General features: G+C 39.6%; 1 protein-coding gene across 1 annotated transcript in view; it reads right to left on the reverse strand.

Annotated features, from left to right (window-relative positions):
* Nucleotides 1-14961, reverse strand: part of ZNF385B (zinc finger protein 385B) — a 169652-nt gene extending 154691 nt beyond the window's left edge. The window contains exon 1 of the mRNA XM_072874545.1: nucleotides 14836-14961. The gene's annotated coding sequence lies outside the window, so the exon portion shown is untranslated. The remainder of the gene's footprint in view (nucleotides 1-14835) is intronic.
* Nucleotides 14962-22087: the final 7126 nt, after the last annotated feature.

A 22087-nucleotide genomic window follows, 5' to 3' on the forward strand; every position in this document is an offset into this window, starting at 1 on the left:
GAAGGAAGAACATCAGCTGATTTTCCTAAACCAAATGACACTAACAATTTACTCTAGCATACTGCAGAACACTGAAATAAAAACACTGCAATTTCTCCAATGTGCATAAAAATCATAGTGTTTTTCATTCACTTTCATTTACTGAAAGTAGAACAGAAATCTAATCAAAGAAAGCTGTATGCAATAGCTATATTCTACATAGGAATACTGAATTATATTTCAAATTAATTCTTGTGCAAGAGAAATAGTTGGGTACAAATAAATCGGGGTCCTAAAACTCTGTCGGAGAGTGAACTCATTTGGGAACTACAGCTGTTGTGCTTTAGAGATTTGGATTAAAATCCATCATTATCTTTCAGTTAATACTCTTTCATCGACCAATCAGCAGTCATATGGTGTTTACCAACCCTGGTCACTTAACCCACTTGAATGGCCTTTGTGCTATAATTTGTACTTCAATACAATCAGATTACTTCTAATCTAAATGATTTGTGTCCTTTATGGGACAGATAAACACTAATCCCAAGATTCCTAAAACATAGCAAGCCTAAACAGTGCCAGTACAGCATCCACTGTTTACCATTTTAATAGAATATTTAATTCAAGTTGGGAAATATTTGATTTGATCATAGTGACCCTGCCTTTTAGATACTCATTCCAAATTTCTTACATAGACAAAGAAGAAAGATTTATCAGCAAACACCACCACTCAGATATACAAAATCAGCATCAAATAATCAATATACTAATACTTAGATACTACTTTTTGATCAAATTATTTCACAGGAAAAAATATTTATTCTTTAAAAGTAGACTGAGCAAGGAGGAACATTTTAAAACTCCTTGTTCAGCAAGGAGTTACACATGGTAATGGCCCACAGTCCCCAGTTCTCAATTTAAAAAGTCCACCTCTTCAGAGTGGTTTTCCAAGGGTTCATCAGTTAAAGCATCCTCAATCATTCCTGTTCTTCAGTTAATCTTGGGTGACACTTGGAAGAAGTTGCACTACAGTGCAAGTCTAACATCTAATTACATTTAACAGTAATACGCTTAGGCTCTGATCTCACAAATGCTTCTGCACAGGTGGATCAGTCAGCATGCAACAATCTCCCTAGAAAAGGAGGGACCCACAGATACAAATATATTTGCACAATTGGAGCCAGGTACATCAATGTATCTGTACCTCAAAAAACGGAGTCGGGAACAAGAACAATTGAATAGTTAAGTAATAACCTCATGGTGAGAGCAAGTATGCAAACACCTTTGTACATAAAGATATTATCAGTGTTACCCTATTATAGTCACATATTCACCAACATATATATTACTTAGCTAGAAAAATGTGTAACTAAAATTTCAACTCCATACAAAATGTATCACCTTGTAAAATATAACTGATCCAAAATATAACTGACCCAAGTTAAGCCAGGATGAGCCTATTCAGAATTAGATAAAACATTCGCAAAGAAAAATTAAGATGCTGGATAATCTTAATAGGATCTGTAGCTATTACGTTATGCAAATCTAAACATGTTTACTTACAATACCTCAGCACAGGTGTTTATATTTTGCATTAACTAAAACTCTTTCCTAGTTGATGACCTAAACTAGAAAGAGAAAATCCATTTTCTTATGCTATCCTCTTTCACATGCAGAGCCACTCTCAGTAGGTGACCTCAGCCTACCTCATAGCCATGAGCGAGCTAACACACACACAGAGAATCAGGAGCCACCACCACTGCCAAAATTCTGTTTTACAACTGAGACACAAGCCTGACGCATAAACCTTTAAAAGCCTCCATCCAGATTCGAAAGGAGTGAGGCAGATCATCCCATATAGCAGCACATAGGGCACAAGGGGGATTGCACTATGAAATTTGCCATTCTGGCAGCAAGTACTTCCAGGATTATTCAGTGAATGGCATGTATACTCCTTACTCTACTCTGGAAATGGCTCTTTTGATGTTCCTTGTGCTTTGAGCAAGATCCCTATTACGTATTACAAAACAGCCTCCTTGAAAGGTCTAGCAGAAATTACAGCTTGTTTGAGATTTCTCAGAAGTTGCAACAATCTCAGAAGTGCTGGAAAAGCTTCTATAATTCACTTCTGGAATTACAAGCTAACGTATCACCAAATATAGAGTTTAAGAGGACTGATCTACCTTTCCAAGAGCAGTAGTCTTTGCTTTTCACTAATTTCTCAAGTTCTGCCACAACCTCAGAAGGTTGCATAGTTCCTTGAATACTGTATTTCTGTTATCTTAACTGCAATCATGAAGTAAGCACAAACTGCAATTGTAAAATGGCAAGTCACAGTTTCTCTTCTACTGACATTTAAAAGAATGACCAGAGTCCAATGCCCAGAAGCCGAAGATACAAATACAACAATGACCTGCACAGCCTACTTGCCCAATTAAGACCCACTGCCAGTGCTTGGAGGACACTTGGAAGAGGGGGAGTGTTGTTATTTTTTTCCCAGATACCTAAAAATTCCTGGACCAGCTGTCCCAAAGACTGCTGGTTCCAAAAGTGATTGTGAAGTCCACAAACACTGCGCAAATATTTATGAATATGAGAAAGTGATCAGAAATTTGAAGGAAGAACTTGTAAATTCTACAGATCCTTAAATACTTAATTAATGAATAAACACCTAGCAATAGCAAAACATCACCCTCTGTGAACCCCAAAATGTATGTCAGAAACTATCTCCCATCATGGGATTAGGTAACAGCCTTCACTTACAAACTCAGCAGTTCATGTATACGGTATCATATAAACTGCAAAAGGTACTACACAGTTCTTTGAAGATTAAGAGCAGTAAGTCCAAACTTCACAAGAGAGAAAAAAAGAAAAAAAAGAAAAAGGATGGACCTACAGATCTCTCAGGACAGACCACAACTCTCAGATGCGAGCCAGCAAAGGCTCTAGCCTTCGTGGCTCCATGGAGATAGGACTACAGACTAAATAAGGAATGCACACTTCCTGGAATATGTAGGAAACGCCTATAGATCACAACAGATTCAGAATTAAATACGTGTGTGTTTGTGTCCCACACAAATGCTAGAAACAGGCATACCTGTAATGTTACTGCACCTCTTGGCAGAAGGTGATAATTCTTGAACTTAAAGTATGCAGCTGCACAGCAAGATAAAAAGGACCTCTCATTCCACTCCTGTATTTCAGATGGCTCCCCCCCAGCAATTACTGAAAGCAGCTGCCCCAGATTGAAACCAAATGATTTCTGGAGATCAAAACAAGGCTGAAGTCAGTTAATTTCTGGGACGTCCCTGATTTTTTTTTCCCCTGCCCACTCCAGAAGACACACTTAGACCACTTAAACTATTAAGAATCCAGAATTAATTAATTTGTGTTTACAGTATTGTAGTTAAGAATGTAAGAACCACCGTATCAAAGATGTAAAGATCAAATATTCTGAAACTTAACAGAAACATAGCTAGAGAAACATCAGGTGTAAGAGTAACACAGCAAACAATTACCTCTTTCTTCAAAAAAGTTATTTAAGTAGGTAAAGTAGCCATTTGAAAAAACCCTCCCCAAAACCCCTTAGCTTACAAAAACAGTTGGCCTGCTAAGGGTTTTCCACACCATTATTGGAATTAAATCATGCTGGAATACTATTTCTCCAGTATCAAGAAAAAGTTAGAGCTAGATTCTGAATATGTGAAATAGCTGCATTAAACTAAGTTTGAGCAAGAACGATTACATCTGCATTTCTATTCTTACCTGCTATTTTTTTGCTTTATGGAAGAGCCATGTTCCCTCCTCGCTCCAATGAATTGTATATGTGACAAGGAAGCAAATAACCATAAGTCACAGCAACACGGACTTTTACATCCTTGCCATAATAAATGAGAAGAAGCTTACAGCTGCTTTCTTCTCCTCCAGCACACCAGTCATCTAGCTAGGGGAAACGATTAAACAACTAGAGGCAAGAACCCATTCTAGCTTTCCACTTCATTAAGTCATATATCATTTTTTACATAGGAGTCATGGAGCTATAAATCATGTGAGACAGAATAAGAGCTAATTAAAGGGTCAGCTAAGCATATAATTTTGCATTGTTGCATATCAGAGCTCTAAAATTGGCCATATTTTGTATAAAATATTGTCAAATATTAAAAGACATTGCAAGCAGATAGGTATTTTCTTTTAAGAGGTGGGCATTGCTATCTGAAAGATATTTAATTTCCCAGCATGGCCGTCCCATGAAACCCTGAGTCAGACATTTTTCTTTTTTAATAACAGACTTAACTGCCTTGCACACGTGTTGCAGTGCAGTCGTGTATACAGTCTTTGGACTTAGTCAATTTTTTTTCCAATTAGAGCAAACTCCTGTGCTTCTGAAGACAGAAATTCACAACCCAAGATATCTCTACATGCACCAAGGCAAAGCATTAATCAAATGTACCTAAATCCAGCAGTTAAACTTAAGTGTGAGCACTTCAGGCTATTTACAGGATTCCTTTGCCAATAAAGTATGGCTTACTTGAGAAAAAACAATATTTCCCGATACCAGATTTCTCAGTCAATGCAATTATGTGGTAAAAGATCTTCTTTGAAGGGTTAGGGATAAATCTGATGCAGACGTGTTAACCAAAATATATATATATATCTCTCACAACCCAAGAGGGCGTTTAAGTATGCATAATATTACTGTGACACCTAGAGCATCCGTTAGTGGGTGAGAAACCCGTTATACCAAGGCCATATAAAAATACAGCATGAGGATGAGCCTCTAACTCTACAAGCTTTTTCTCTAAAGGATTTTTATAAAGACATGGATATATGTTTTATTTTTATTCCTTCACCTTTTTTTAGCGACCTAATAATTGTAGCTACTAAGGCAATTCATCAAATGCAAGAAAATTAATCTGAGAGTAATTATTAACTATAGACATTTTAAAATATACATATTCATCAGTCTCAATAACGTGTAACTGCAAAGAATAGTCAAGTGCTTATATGGCAGTCTTATACCCCATTTTCGTAACTTTGGTTTCTCACCAAATACCTTAAAACAAGGAAGAACAAATGTTTTTCCACTCTGAATGTATACACAGGTTTGACAACTAAGTTTTAAAAATAAAGAGCATTCTTCTTTTATTCTACTGAAGGCAAAAAAAAGGTATGTGAAATTTTTAAAAAATACTTTTCTTTCAAGCTTGACTGACTGGAAAAGGGGCTCAAAAACATTTTTATTAAAAATGAGGTAGCATCCATCTGAAGATTCACATTTTACTTGGGATAACCAAGTATCCTAGTGATTTGCTGGCCACTGTTGCAACTCAGAGTTAGGCTGCAATCAGGAAGGGGGATATGGATCAGATACACAACTAGGTCAAAAACTAAGCTCACCAAGCCAACGCAGGGGTTAAGAAATTAGAAAAGTGAAGAAATACAACTACTGAAGGCCAAAGACCAAGGCTTTAAGCTGCCTGAGGGGACAACAAAGAGGCAGGTGTGGAGGATGACCAGGAGCAGCAGAGGCAAGCAGCAGGGGCCAGACAGGGCTGCCTGCAGTCAGCCCATGAACCCACAGCTCGCTCTCCTGTGACCTTCGAACCTGAAAGATCCCAAGCAATCTTGAGGAAGTTTTTCATCTTCATGCTATCCTACTAACTCTAAGAAGCATTTGGCAGTACTCCGATAAGTGAATCCAGTTCTGCCTATGGCTTTTTGGAAAAACATAAAATACAAATCCTAGTAACAGACGTTCTAGAGAGACACTGACAATGCTTAAGAAACCACTAATGCTCATTTTTGAAAACTAGCCCATTCAGAAATGCAAGCTGAAATGATCCTTTTAAACAACAAAATACTTTTCGTGGCCCAGTGCCAGCTACTTCAACCTTAGAAGTAATTTTAAAATATATCTGTTTTTTGCAACAAGTCATTGACATGAAAGGAATTTGAGCGTTCTCATAAGAGGGAAGAAGCAGCATAACAGCAGCAACATAACAATAAATGACAGGAACAGATTCAAAAATGTGTGTGTATATATATATAGTCAAAAATGCATAATCAGAAACATTCAAAACTTTGATGCAGTGTCACACAAAATGTGATCTCCAGCTCTGTAAAAACAAGAGCCACTCCATACAAAACATCACGTTAATATTAAACACGTTTATACACATTTATACAAAGACCCCCACGCTCAGCATGAAGCATGCTGTTGACTCGTAACTCCCCATGACAGTTCCCATAGTTATCACAACCACATGGTAAAATAACCCTCTGATCAACTGCGTACAGCACGTGAGGCAGGAAGCAGCCGCCGTGCTGCATGTAGAGATTACAAACCCCACACACTCCTGACAGCCACAGGCTCCTTGCAGCCCTTCTGCGTCGTGTCATCTGGGTTTAACACTAGCATGTGCTTTTTTTAAAAAAAAAAAAAAAAAATTCGCCAAATCAGATTAGTATAAATCTTTTCCTCTGAACAAGAAGGAAGTTTTCCTATCCTTGCTCAAGATCTAGATGTCCACTTTACAGATGGAAAAGAAAATTCAAACCCTTTCTTACAAAACTGCTATACAGAAGCTTGATCAATATTCTAATTTACAGTTAAGGAAGAAAGGTGAAAAGCTTCTGAGAGCTACAAATAATGTGTAAGACATTAATGGGGTTCCTTCAAGGGCACAGGTTTTTCCAGCTCTTTTAAACTGCAACAACAAACTGCCACCAAGTTATATGCAGAAATATTGGCTAATGCAAGTTTACTGAAAGAGTTAAAAACAAGCATTGCAGCATTCCTGTTTTGTCTACCTCTCACTTTCTCCTCCCCATCCTATTTGAGTTACATGATACATTGTAATTATGAAGGGGACAATTGAGACTCATCAAATTTACAGAGTTAACATATGGCATTGCAACATAGTTGACAATATAACCAAATTATGAAGTTGACAATATAATCAAATTTTGACATTAGCTCTGTCAACATTTGTTATTACTGATCATCAATGCAACTTTCTTTGATGCTTGCTGAAGTTTGTAAAGCTCCATTGTCCAGTTTCTTAAGCTATTTTTGTAGCATTCTTGAGTTGGTGAGACTAACCCACATGCCAAGGAAAGACAGCAGAATTTGACTTGAAATGTTTTCCCAAACCTGTTTGAAAGGGAAAGAAAATGCCAGTGTAGGCGGCTCTTGTCTAGCCTTTCAGGAATATCACTTGCTCCAGAGCATCTGTCACCTGTCTGCAGTAGAGAAGGGGTCCCGAGTACAGTGGATTTAGTCCTATTCAAACCTTGATCAGTAAAGCTACAGCAGTCTCAGATACTTCTAAGAAAAGAGGGATTTCCATCTTCAAAATTTATTTTATACATTTCCAGACAACATGTATTAATTTTGACCAGTTTAATACTATATAGAATAAGGCAATAGTACCAAACACCCCTACCCATATGTTAGAGTACTTATTTTTCATATCACCTGTGGGACTAGGAGTGTCATAACTCCATTTTGGCTGCCCAAAACTGTCTATAATAAGGTTCTGCTGCTTCTGATGTCACCTGTCTAAAAGAAAGTGCTGAAGTTCTCCAGACTGGGATCTGACAATATCTGAGCAAATATCAGTGAAACTCAAAGCACGTCAAGCCTCTAATGCTGCTCCACATAGTAGTATGAAGTTCATTTCTTCAATCATTCCATAAGCTCCAGAAGCCAGGCTATGGATCTAAACATTTGAAAAGCACTGATGAACAATTCAAGATTTACCATAATTCCTTCAGACAGAATTTACAGATTGTATAGCTTGCTTTAAAAAAAAAAGCTAATAAGGTCTTTAAATTACAAGATCATGTTTTCCCTCTCCTCACAGACTGGAGGTGAATCAAGACAATCAACATAAGTCATAAGAACAGCTAACTCCTGAAAAAATCTACCTCATTTGCTGTAGAAGTTGGAAGAAAAGCAAGAGACTGCAAGAGAAAAAGATTCTCTCAAGGTTAAGGCACTTGAATGCTGCAGTGCAGAATCTATCTGTACCCTGGGCTCTACCACAGAGCTGCTAGTAATGCTAGGTAAATTGCTTAAATCAATCCTTCCACAATCACTAATTGTGTATGCCTTTTCTGGGAGCCTAACTTGATAACTGTGAGCTCTAGTTTATAGAAGTGCTGAACGCTCATGCTGCAATTCAAGGCAACAGAAGCTCTGCTGTGACCACACACTACATCGTTCCAAGTGTTGACGTACCAGTCCTCACAACTCTCAAACTGAGCATCTAACATTGCTGAAGACCTCTCTCTGTGCTGAAGCTCCCCCGCTGTGTTGGGAAAAGGCCATTCGTTTATGTCATTGAAGTGTTGCAAATATTAATTTTTTTTAATTATTTTTTTTTACTGTTTGTGAAGCACACAGCTACTATAGGCTGAGCACCAGTGCAAAGCTCACATGTTCAGAATAACGTTCAAGTGACAAGCCATGCACCAACAGATCCAGGAAGAGTCATTTGTCAGTAAGCAAGCATTACCTATCCTGTGCACAAAGCCTGGTGAGAGTCCCACAGAAAGCAAAAATGGCTCGTGATTATACACACCAACAGGCTCAGTTAAGGTTGCATAGACAACACTTTCTGGCATTTCCTAATTTTCAAATAGTTAACTTTGCAACTTTTAAGTTGTCTTAATGGTGTTTGATGTTTATAATGTGGGTATTCTTGTTTCTCTGATTAACAAGGGACCAAGTTAAGCATCAAACATGGTATTGACCATGCACAGGCCCCACAATCTACCAAATATGCAGCTTTCTGGCATAGACTGCACCTGCATTGCAGATAACAGACTGCAGAAAGAGACAAAGGCAGAATCTTTTTCCATAAAGCTTTGACACTGATTTATAAGGGGTTCTCTTAATTAGTAAGATGTATTAAATAATCTCATTTTAAAACAAAGATGAAGTGCATCTAGGCACTTACATGGATTTGCAATTCCAAATCAGAGATTCACCATCCAATTATTAGCAGGTGGCCAAAGGAAGAAAGATTATGCAATTTTTTTTTTTTGTCATATGCAGTCATGCAAAGATAGAGACTAGGTACTTCTCTGCTAGCTTGTATTAGCATTTCCATTATAAAACCCCATTAGGAGGTTCCTATACCTTCTTTGGAAGTCTTGCTGCACAGGGCAGAGTAAGAACTTTGAGAGTGTTTACTTTACTTAATATCTGACCCAAACTCATCCTCTCTGGGATACGTCTTGACAACAAGTCTATACTCAAAATTTTTTTTCCCCTGGCTTAGGAAAACAAGCTCATTTTTAAAGCTCAAAGTTATGAGAGAGACAAATAAACACTGTAAAGTGTAAACCAAGTTACAGAAAAATCACATTATACTTTTTTTCCCCTCTCCTCCCATTTTGAAGCATACTGTACTAATGCTGCCTGACACATCACTGGTCCTTAAACTAATTAATCTTTGAAATTGTATCAAATTGTACTAGGACTAAGGAGACCTGATAGTCTACTGTATTTAAATGGGATGTACTGAGAAGTGTCAAATTAAAACTCAACAGCATGAGCTGTTAAACAAAATCTCCTACCATATGTTTAACTTTCTGGTACCTGCACAAGTATATACAGGGAGAACAACGTGGCCTACAGCCATAACCACTTATGCTATAAACTCATTAGGTCTTACAAGTTTAGTAATGCTGAGTAGTGTTAAAGATTCAGTAGGTGGCATCCTCTGCTGGGAATCAGCACTACACCAGCCACCATTAAGTAAATTGATTATAAACCACTCGGCATGAGAAGCCACTGGTTGTAGAATGGCAGCATTTTGGCTTCCATGCTGCACCAAAAGCCTCACAAACCATAAAAATACCATAGCACATTAAAAAAAAAAAGTATGTTTTAATGTCACAATATAATTCAGACTTCACCTCAGTTTAGTTTACTTTGCTCTCCTGACGTTAACCCTATGATTTCAGTCAGGTACAGAATTGTTCTTCAGTGCCTGTAGTAAGCAGTTACATAGTCTTCCTTTATGCACAAGACTTGACTTAGTCTTATAAGGATCGCCTTCCCTGCCACACAGATGCAAGTAATGGGGTGAATGTCATCATATTATCACAGAGTGGACAGGCTTTGAGCTTCGTGGTTTGTTTGCAAGAAGACACTTCATGAAACATCTCTTGGTACAATTCAGTGAGCTGTAGGAGACAAGATTACCCTACCTCACATACAGAATGAATGACTTAGTTGCAGGTATGCCCCAAGTCCACCGTACTTTCCGCACTGGCATGTCTACATCAAACAATTTGCCAATAGAAAGCCAAGAGCAATGAAACACTGTTCAGTATATTCCAGAATCATAGCATTTTACCAATATCACAACCCATCATCCTGTCATGCAGCAAAATCACCAGGAAAAGGTCTAGAAAGTCGCGAACCAAGATGCATAATTAGGCAGATCCTGCATTCTGCCACAGAAGAAAGTGCATTTCACCTATCTGTAAACTGAAACCTATTTATGCAGTCTCTATGTTCAAGGCAGACACAACATTTTAAAACCTATGAAACACTTAAACAGAGAAGGCTATGTAATTGAAAAGAATTTAGTTACATAACTTGAGGTAAAAAGGACTTTAGGTGTCTAAAGCTTCTACTCGTACTCATGTTTAGCTAACCCCCCCCCCTTAAATTCCTTACTATAAATTTTTAAAACCAAAAACGTTGTTGTCAATAAAAGTGTTATTGGATAATTTCACTGAGGAATGAAGTATTAAAAATATTTTCATAACAGCCAAACTTGCTTATATCCAAATAATCATCAATAATGTAAACAGCACAGTTCTAATGTGCCTAGACGTGTATTAGCACCACCTGCCATTACAAGATCCATCTGGCAGTTCAACAGCAGCAAATTGGTAAGGTACCAATATTGATAAGAGAAGGACCGGAACTGCACTGATATAGTTAGATTGGTTTACAAGGCTTCTATTTTTACAAGCCTTGGCAGCTCAGGTTCTCTAATGAATTTTTAACATGTCAATTAATATGTTTATAGAAAGCGATGTCAGCTTTAGCCCATACATAAGAAAAATCACAGTTGCATGCAGAATGTACAACATACATGTTAAGATTCTACGCTTTACATTTGAGAGATTCAAAAGAATTATTGCAGACGATCTGATGAGAACACTCATCTAGATAGGAAACACAGTAAAATTGTGAAAGTTAATGGGCATGATTCATCGCTCTTGGAAATATTAGCTCAACTTCATGAAATATGATGTATTGCATGGCATAAGAAAAAAAAGCTTTCTTTTTGGCAGAGTAAGACCCTGACTTCCTGTCGTTAAAAGCCACATTATACCAAAACAAATTGCCAAGTATTTTGTTATTTTTACCAACATATTATTGATGCCATAAATTAAGCAAAGCTTACTTAATAATATATGCTTCCACTGAATGTAATTGTATTAGAATACTAGCTACTGTTTTGCAGCACTTTCTCCAACAACAAAGAATGACATCAAATGACTGCACTGTGCTCTGTGGATTATGTAAAATCAGAAAACAGATTAATTTTATGAAAAACATTTTTAAAAATCCTTAGGACACAAATTTTCAAAAGGTTTCAGATGTTTTGGTTTAAAAACACTGTCATTTGTTAAATAATAAAAACCATAAACTTCCTATAGTATGATTATGCATGCTCTGTGAAGCTTCAGTAAAAAGAGAAATTTTACCTTTGAAAAGAACCTGTACATTTTGCACTTGTGGGCAAAATAACAATAGAAAACAGCCCTTCAACCAACATTTGAACTGCATCTGTAAAGTTAGCCAAGCAGAGTATCTGGTGAAAATTTACCAACCTATGTAGCTAGAGGGATATTATGGTCACACAGGAGAGTGAAGTTCCTGTAATTCACTCAACTCTCTGTGCATTCATCAGCTTGAGGATAAAAGATGCTAATGCAGTCTATGGATTTGGGTAAATTTCCCTTTTCTTAACTGGGATATTATGGCATTTAACATCTGCCTCCACCTTCACAGCATCAGAGATAATACAGGATCACATCTGGTAAGATACTCACGCTTGTATCTTGATGAGTGACATACATTAACTACTACAATTTTCTGAAAGAAATGTAAAAGTTACAGGACTAAAATATTTATCTGCTATGAGTTGACATTCAAGGAATTTCAATGGTTTTAAAGCATATAACAAAGTGATAGCAGAATTTCAGAAAGCAAGCTATTCAGACTGCAAAGTCATCTTTTCTTCCCATTAACTACAGATGACCAAAGCTTTGCAGCGTATTTCAGTACGCTAGAGAGAACCTTGCACTCCAGTTCCATACTCTGTTACATCCCAACACAGCCTGACGAATGTTTCAGGATTTGAGACTACCACAGCTGTACCATATGTTCATTTTTAAAATAACACTAGTGCCTCATTTCATAAATTCCTCAAACTCTTACAGCAAATATTCTCAAACTGCAGTCCCTTGTGATAACCTGAAGAGCAAAGACTGCAACGACGCTTAAGCATCTGTTACGTTTTATGCAGCAATCCTCATTGCTGTTTGAAATCCAAGGACTTGCAGAACTAATTAACTAACAAGCCTACACTCCCCCAAAAGATTATCTTCTACAAGGCTTTTTCCTGTTTTTATACCGCCTTATCCCTGAGCAACTGTACTCTAGTAGGAAGACATCCTCTCAATTAAAACTTAGCTGAAGAAGTCCAAAAGAGGAAAAAAAAAGATGCAGACAGTTGAGAACAGCTGGTTAAGAGAGATTCATGCTGGTGTGAGTACATTCATCCCTGGTGAGAGAGTGCACAGTGCAGACGAAGCACAGGGGCAATGGACAGCTCCCACTAGTGCGGAAATAGGCAAGACGGCAAAATCTCTTGATACCAACCAGTTTTTGTTAATACTTTTAAGTTTAACCAAGCATCCATTACATTATCCATCAGGGAAAAACACAGGAACTTGCTGACTTAGTGAAGATATCACATAAGACAATTGTTTCCTAATTTGTTACTACCTTATAGATTATTTAATCAAACAACAGAAAAAGAAGTTAGTGATGTGACTAATTTCACAACTCCCAGTTTCTCTTCTGCTTTCAGGGTTCACCCAGTCGCATCAATCCCTCCTCATTGGAAAAGGTGTGAGGTATAGAAAACCCATCTGGGGAGACCAAACACCAGAAAAAAGTTTGCAGCCATGGAGGAACACCTTAACAACCAAGAAGAAGAAAAACTATGTCCCTCGTCCTGCCCTCTAAGCAGTCTACTGACCTGGTGAGTTGGAACGAGGAGTAAGATTACTTATTTGGAAAAGGAGAAGCAGCATAACGCGTTCAAACCTGTCTAGCGTCACCTCTGGACTGTGCAAAGAGACACTTTTTTCTCCTTTTCAGAACTGAAGTAACAGGGCAGGGGCCAGCTGCATCCACCGGTGAGCACGACACTGCCGTGAGAGGCAGAAGCTGCAAAGAGCATGTCCTCCCTGCATTCACCAGCCTGGGCGTCTCACCAGCGTCCTACCACTACCTCTCATTCTGGACCTGCAGTAGCAATGCTTCTGTCTACATCTATTGCAATCACACAGACGCATCCTCATCGACTTAAGGTTTTTACACTACCGTTTCATATTACATTTCATTCAGATAAGAAAACTTACAGGTTCTTGACAGTAATAGAGGACATGTTTTGCACCTCATTTTTTTACTTTGTGAAAGACATCACTGAAGTAGCAGCAAATAGGATGGGAAATAAAACTATCATCTCCCTCCTCCTATAAGCAGTAGTTAGCTGCAGTTAGATACTCACTTTGAAGATTTATTTAAGCTTTTGCATGGTCACAGTGCCATACTTTTCTAACTTCTCCGTTTACAGACTTTTCTGTTCGAGCTTAACAATAAAGACCTAGTGCCCAGGAGATTTAAAACCCATGAAGAGAGTTCCCTAGTTCTTTTAGGAGTCAAAAGTCAACAGAAAACAAACATGAGCATCCACACATGCATGAATATTCTGACATTCCTCTGAAACAAGGAAATTTTGTGTCTGTACCCGCAGAAAACACAACCTTGCAACTACCTTTAAACACTTTGAAACATAGTGTCACCAGGACTTAAAGTTTAACATTTTAAGCATGGCACCACCGTCCACAGGCTTGTGAAAAAGCAGCTTGTGAAGCCAAGCACTTACAGTTAACACGAGTAATTAGCTCATCAAGGATGACTCCACGTAGGTTAATTCCTCCTTTGCTGAAGAAGTTTACCTTTCCCAAAGTAGTCGTGATTTATAAAACAAGAAAGCCGAGCTATGCTCATGCCAGTATTTTCAAAAAAGCCACTCAGTATGCAAGAAAAAGGGAGCTCCGTCTAGCCTGGAAGCCCAGGAAAGAAGCCCCGTACCTTTCCGAGGTAAGAAAAATTATTACGCAGGTCTCACGCACTGCTGAAGACCCTGACCTATTTAGAGGCGCGCCTCACCTTTTCTGGAAACAAACGCACAGCTGCGAGAGACGCCGATAAACCCCCTCCGCCAGGACAGGCGGAAACCCCGGGGGAACGGCACCACCGCCGCCCGCTACCTGCGGCTCCGCTCCCCGCCGCTCGCTCCGCTCCGCATGCCGGCGAAGTTTGCCCGGCGGCACGGAGCAGGCGGCGGCACGGAGCAGGCGGGCTCGACCGGGGGCTCCGGCTCTGCCCGCGCCCCGCGGCCGGGCTGGGCATCCCCGGCGCGCAGAGCGCTCGCCCCGACTCCTCCCCGCCCTCCGCCGCACCGTGACATTGAGCAAGGTCCCCGCCGGCACCTGCCGAGCCCCGGGACACCGCCCGCCCCTTACCTCAGCTGCCGGCGAGAGGGCGGGAGGCAGCGCGGTGCCGGCGGGCGGGCGCGGCAGCCCCGCTCCGCCCGGACCGAGACGAGCGCGTCCCAACTCCGCCGGACCCCGGCGGCTCGCCCGCAGCCGCCGTCCGGGCGCATGCGTCCAGCCGGCCCCGACGGCCCTCCCCGTCCCCGTCGCCGCCGCCGCCGCCCCGCCTCAGCGGTCTCAGGTGGGGCGCGCGGGCCGGGGGGTCGCCCGCGGGGCGGAGCCTGCGCGCTCGTGCGGCAGCGGGGAGGCCGTTGGCACCTGTGGCCGCGTCTCCTCCCCGGCTGAGGGGGAGCGCTGTCCCCGCGCCTGCGGTGAGGCGCGACCTCTGGCAGCGCCGCGGGCTGCGGCCGGGCTCACCGCGGGCGGCCCCGGCTCGGTCCCCGTCCCCGCCGCCGCCCGGGAGTTCGGGCGCAGCGTCTGGGTGGCTCCGCTGAGGGCTGAACCGCCCGAAGTTGCGAGCGCTGCCACCGGGCCGCCCGCCCCGTGGCCGGGGTGCTGCCGCAGCGCCCGTCCCGCCGCGGAGGGGCCAGCCCGGGGCGAGGGGGCGGCCGCCACCCCGGTCCCGCCGCGCAGCGGGGCCCCGGGAGTCTCTCAGGGAGGGGGAACGAAACCGGCTGCTGTTGGAAGCAGCCTCCTCAAGCACAGCGCGTGTATTTTCCCTGGGCAAACCCAGCGATGGCCGATCGCTGTTACCTCAGTGTTTTCCCATTCCTCTGGGACTTCTCGTGCCAGAAGTACCGCAGCCATGTCCCAGAAGCAACAGCTTTCGAAAACGACCCCAGCTGAAACACCGTGCCTCCTGCTTTTCTTGCCCCCCTTCAGTTTCTGGCCGTCAGGGGTTTCTCTGTGTTTACCAAATTTAAACAAACGGCTAGTGAGACTCCCACACCTTTGGCTTTGTCAGCCCACCTGCGAGTGGTGCGAAACAGTAAGCACTACTAGTAAGTTCTGTTTTGTAAACTGTACAAAACCGTATCTTAAATATAATCATTGCACTAGAAAACATCAATTTTTGTAAGTGTACTTAATAGAAAAATAATATTATAAATGACAGAAACATTAAAATCAATTAAAACTTAAGTATAAACGTTTTTGTAGTATCAGCTTTTATAATTCAAATATCCCTCCTGAGGAACATGACGCAAATGGGGGAAATCCTGCAGTACTTAATTTGTTGTTCCTCTGCAGAAAGGAAAACAAGAACATTTCACATTGGAGAAAACCTTCTTGCTGTATTTTAATTTCAGCTTTTGGAGAAGAGCAGTGCTACTTAATACCATTAAGAATTACATCATACCTTGTTTACAGTTTTATGTTCAATAAGTTCTTTTATAATTCAGGACACGGAATTTTCAGAGCTTGAATTAATCATCCTGTGAAAACATGAATATAGCCCTTCTTCTGGTGCTTTACCTACCACAAACTTCTTGCTCAGAAGAAATCTGAACTCTAAAGCATCAATAAGTGTTTTTGAAAGATTTGCTAACTTCTCCTACAGACAGAAAGAGAAGCTGAAAACAGAACACATTTTCCACATAAATTCTGGGTTTGTCTGAATCTATAGTGGCAGAATAGATGACACAGTGGGACAAATCCACTATTGAAACTGGGAACATTGGACCAATGGTAGAGGAACTGTGAATGTACACAACCCCTCCAGTAACTCAGCTCACAAAAAAAAAAAAAAAAGACCCAGGCTGGCAGGATTTGGGGTCAGTCAGACACCGAATTGATTATCTTGAAAAGGAACATCCACATATGATCGCACATTAGCTATATCCAACATTTTCATATTTGATTATCTTTTGTCTATCTTTTAGCCCTTTTCAAGACAAACTTTCTGTAATCTAGAACAAGTCTCCAAAATATGTTCAGAAATCTCAAAATATCTATCAGGACTGGAAAAAAAGTCAGCAATTTTCTCTTCATATCTAACTGTTAAGTCCTATTGTAAAGAACTAAGAATATTATGTTCACACAATATTATTTTTCTATATAAGCAGCTGTTGTAGTTGCCATAGAGATGTTATTCAATCTCAAATTGAAAGGTGGTCTACAGTGACCATGCACTATATTCGCTGTTAAGATGAAAATGTTTAAGAACCCCTGTGAATACTATAACATTTTTCGGAACGAATACATTTCTGTTCAGTAGGCTCATGAATTACTTTAAAAAGAAAAAAAAAAAAGACATTTCAGTGAATGCTAACCATCAACCTCCTACAGAGGGATGTAATGGCGGATAGATAATTGTATATGGTTTTGAACACTGTATGTGAAAGTATATCTTGGATCTGTCTTTGAAAGAACCATTCTCATCAGAAACAGCAACATTTAACCCATAATTGTGAACATCTTTATAAAGCGTTTTGGTTAAGTCTTGCACTGTGCAACCTGCCATTCTTGACTCCAGCTCCCTATCAAATGCTGTGCTCTAGAAGATGGTACAGGTGGGAAAGACAGACAATTTTAAATGCCCTGTGATGTCTGTTATCAAAGTGTCACATTTCATCTCTGTCAAACGCTGAAAGCACACTAGAAGTTATTCAATTACAGAATTGTTGTACAATTAGTATTTCTTAGGAGTTGAAGAATATCAAAACAACTGTAAAAGTGGTGTGAGCAACAGGAAAACCATTGAACCTAGGAGAGCTTATAAGGAGATAACTGGTCTGTAAACTCAGAGGAACCTCACGGAAAGGAGGGGCTACTACTTGCTGTATTTCCACTGAAAAGCTGCATAAACCAACTTACGAATAAAAACAGGTGGAGGAAAGGGAGGTGGGATCCTATCCTGAGTAAAGTAAGAATACGTGGAGTAGGAAGAAGACATGCTGAGTGTGAATTAGAATCGCATTTTATCACTTCAGTTTATTCAGAACTTTAAATTTTGCTCTACCAAAATAAACTTAGATGGTTTTGGTTTTTTAAAATATCTGTCATCAAGAACAGATACAGTGTGACGTGAGTTTGTCACTGAAAGGAATAGATCCATGCAGAGTGCAGGTGTGCAAGCAAACCTCTTCGGGATGCCTGCAATCCAAAATCAGTTAGGGAAATCCCAAGAGCTGGGAAGTATTTCTGGTCAAACTGCACAGTAATATTAAAGGCAGATGACATTTTGTATCAGATCATGAGGAGAGGTCACCACTGGGAAGCTTCAAGCAACCCTCACAGATGTGATTCACCCTGTAAGAGCTATAGTGCAAGCAATCTAAGTAACTTTTTCTCTTTCCTCCAGAAAACAAGGCAACTGCTGAGCTCTCCACGCTAATCAATTTTGTATATATGAAAGGCCTACTACTTATTTTGAGGATGTCTTCGTTTACTTGGCTGTTGTACTTTTTATGAGAATTAAGGCTCAAGAATTTTTTATTATCATCCATTTCGAAAATAAGCTGCCTCTAAGCACCACAGAGCATTTGAGGTATGAATATAGGCTTTTGTTTTTTTTCTTAGGTCTATGCAAAATATGAAATTAGTGTCCTAATGCTCCAAATGGGGATTTGCCTCTCTGGTGATCCCATTAGGCCAATAATGCAAGGAACAACAAGAATAAATACTTCCAAGGCACATTCCACAAGTCTCCCTTTGTGGAAATAAACCCAAGTGTTTCCAATAATCCTTTTCACCTGCCTTTTCACCAGCCTTTTCCGGTAACCTATCTGATGTTAGTGGTGAGAAATGTTTCAGTAAAATAGACTTCAGAAATTGTGAGACCAGATGTAGAAAGAGAGACTACAGGTAGAGTTAGTTCAATATTTCCCCTCCATTAAGTACCAGTTCTTGTTATAATGGGAGATGTTTCTAAGTGATTACCTCAACATGTCTTCTTTCCCAGGGTAATTGGCCCAGACTCTCTAAACTCATATTCTCTTGATTTTAACTGAATATGGGCAGCCTTCTGTGTTTGCTTTGCACCCTACCCGTTCCAAGACAGTAATAGCCTTGTTGCCATGTAGATGTGAAGAAAAAATTTGAGAGGTGTTTGCTTTTTTTCCCCTGAACATTTCCACCCATTTCTGTGGTCTTCAAAATTAATGTCTGATAACAAGAGTTTTAATAAAACACAACTAAAAATACAACAACTTACTTTCATGCATGGAAAAAGTATGGTGAAGAAAGTCCCTGTGATGACGGAAGTATGATCTTCCATGCCTGAATCCATGTCCCTGTCCCTAATCAAACTGAGATTTTCCTGGTATTTTCTCACAACATTGCTTCAAAAGACTTTCTAAGAGTTTTTCCCACTGGCATGCAGTTCCTTGCTTGTTGCCTGTTTGTTTTCTTTTTCCAGTAAAGAAGTTCTTTAGAGTTGTTTCTGGATCAAGTATTTTTTTAAGACTTTTGAAACGTCATTGATTTCCTTACTCAATTTAAAATTCACAGCTGTATGCATGTCTTGAGTTTCAGTTCCTTTAAGGGATTTCGACATTTTATAACCAGATATCTTATATGCCTGTACATTTTCTAGCTTCCCTGTTACTGCCTCTGGGGAAACAATCCCAGATTTAGCAGATCTCCATCTGCCTTCCCTGTAAAAACAGACAAAGCAACTACTTATCCACCCTGCTACTTGCTAACCAATCTATCTTTATTTTTTAAGTAGGGCAATGATTTATTTTGTTGTTCTTTTTTACCTTGCATCTATATTTGATGGAGTCCTTGTTTCTTGAGAAGCTTTTTGCAATTTGCTATTAACTCTTTACTGCTTTTTTTTTATTATTTTTCTCCACAGATTTCCAATTTCCTGGTGTTTTTAAAGTGTGTTTAAGTGTCCTACTTGTTGTCTTAACTGCTCAAAGATACCCCTTTTTTAAACTTGTGTCTGCTAGCTCTAGCTAGAATGCTCAGTATCTGACAAATTTAGCTTGGGGAAGGTGCCTTCAAATTATCTGCATTATTCAAAATTATTTGATAAGTTGTTTATATGAATATACTTTAAGAACTATCTGCCAACCATTCAGTCTTACATAACTATGCTATTTGTACTGTGTGACAGGTCAGTTAATTCCCATGATAGCGTTTCTATTTCCTGATTGCACGTCGAGTAAAATTACGGGGATTTAGACTGTAAGCTGTTTGGCACAAGGAATTCTCTTTATTATCTGTCTACGTCGTGCTCAGGAAACCACATCTATGAGCTATGATTAGAGCTGTATGTGCACATTCAGTATAAATAATAAATAACAAACAGAATAACCGGATAGTAATATGAATGCTTCTTCACAAATTTGTTTTCATTTATATACTCACAATTCTTTTCAAAAATCACTTGTGAACAACTGTTTGTGTTTTATACTAAGTAAAAACAATATTAAAAGTTGCAAATCAGCAATATATATTTTGTTTTAATGAAATATTTGCATCTGTACTTCATTACCTTCCCAGCTATGTTAAACGTTTTTATCTTTTTGCAGGATGTTCGTTCTTTGAGAAACTGAAGCAGAAAAAAAGTGATCTAAAGAAAAACGTATGACAACTTTCCAAGCACTTGAAAAGCAGCTAAACCCTTCCTTTCAGTCACAATCTGTTCTAAGAATGAGAGCTCACTGGTACATGTTAAGACTATTCAATGTTATCCTGTCCCCTGAGAATAGCAGCTTCACAGATAACATGGAGGCCTATTCCTCTGCATAACTGATTTACTATGAATGCTGGAAACACTAGAGATTTCGTAATTTAGAGGATGAATAATTCCAACAACAGACAGGGAAAATCTTTGCGAAAGAGAGTCAGATTTTTTAAATTCTAATTCAGTTCAAGGAATAAGATAATTCCTAGACAGGAAGGAACAATTGGGTAAAGAAAGTACATTAGTAATATAGGACTTAAGAAGTTGTAAACTGGCAGAGGGAACATCTGAAAACCTTCTGGTAAAGTACCAAGCTAGGCTAGCCAGATGGCATACTATTTGTTTTCACTACTTCATTTAACATAGAAACAAACTGTTCTTCAGCTGAAAAACAAAACCAGTTAGATTATTTCTTTCCCTCAGTGTTCCTAAACCAGCGTCCATTAAAAATCACCAGGGATTTCCAGATAAGCACTATGCAGTTTTTCTTCTAAAGTACAGGTGAAAGATCAGAGTTACCTCCTGAGTTCCCATCTGTTTTTAAAAATAATACTACCTGCACAGCATAGGAGATGAGGAACTGTGAGAAAGGTAGTATAAGGAATTCGAGCTAATGCATTTGTTCTTTGGTGTCACTGAGTCAAAAACAAGGATGATGCATCATGTATGTTTATATATTGGAAATTTTTCTATTAATGTAAAAATAGTGCAACAAACTATGATTCCAAGAGAACCTGAATTGAAAAGATCATTCTTCAGCTAAGGGATGGTCTCTTCTCTAAGAGATCTGCCACTTCAAGGACAGACAACAAGCCAAGCATGCAGCGTAACTTTGCCACTTTTCCCCTAATGGAAAACTATGAAATACAAAATCCAATGTAAATGCTAGTGGTTTAGATCACATGGGAAACTAGTCATCTTCTATCTTGTGCTGTGGATTGAAAAAGGTACCAAGGATAAGAGTAATCTTTTATTCTTTACATAGCCAAAGCTTACCTTGGAAGAGTTACTGTGGGGTAAATTAAGAAGGGTGGTGGTGAAAGACAGACTCTTCTTTACAACAGCCTCAGGACCTTCTCTGAGCAATGAGAATAAAAGAAAACATTATGAAAATGCATTGCGATCCTTGATTGCAAGTACTTGAATTAACACTATTCAGTATGAAATCTCAATGCATCATCCAGAATTATAAAATAAATAATAGTCCTTCTAATTAATCCCCAGGGAGAATTATTCTAGTGACAACAAGAATAGGATTTGGCTCTAACAGCAGTTCTGTCTGTATCTTAAACAGGACTACCAGTGCAAATTTGGCAACACAGGTGATACTGTTCAGCTACTTAACGGAACTGGTATAGCATGCCGTACAATTCTATGTGTGGGTGTAGACACATCTATTAGGTGCTTTATGCTGGTAGCGCAGCATATTCCAGTACAGGAAGGCTATGCAAGTACATTACTATATCAGGATAGATGTATACACATCAGCTCTACTGATACAAAGATCCACACTAGAAGTTTGTACCAGCATTACCTGTGTTATTGGGCACTGTGTGCCGTACTATTATTGCTGAAAAGTTATAAGTATTTGACTACTGCTTTGTTGGTTTGTTTTTTCCCCTGCCAGCAAACAGACTGCACATCAAG

Source organism: Ciconia boyciana, chromosome 10, assembly GCF_034638445.1.
Source record: "Ciconia boyciana chromosome 10, ASM3463844v1, whole genome shotgun sequence".
In the NCBI taxonomy this organism is placed as follows: Eukaryota; Metazoa; Chordata; class Aves; order Ciconiiformes; family Ciconiidae; genus Ciconia; species Ciconia boyciana.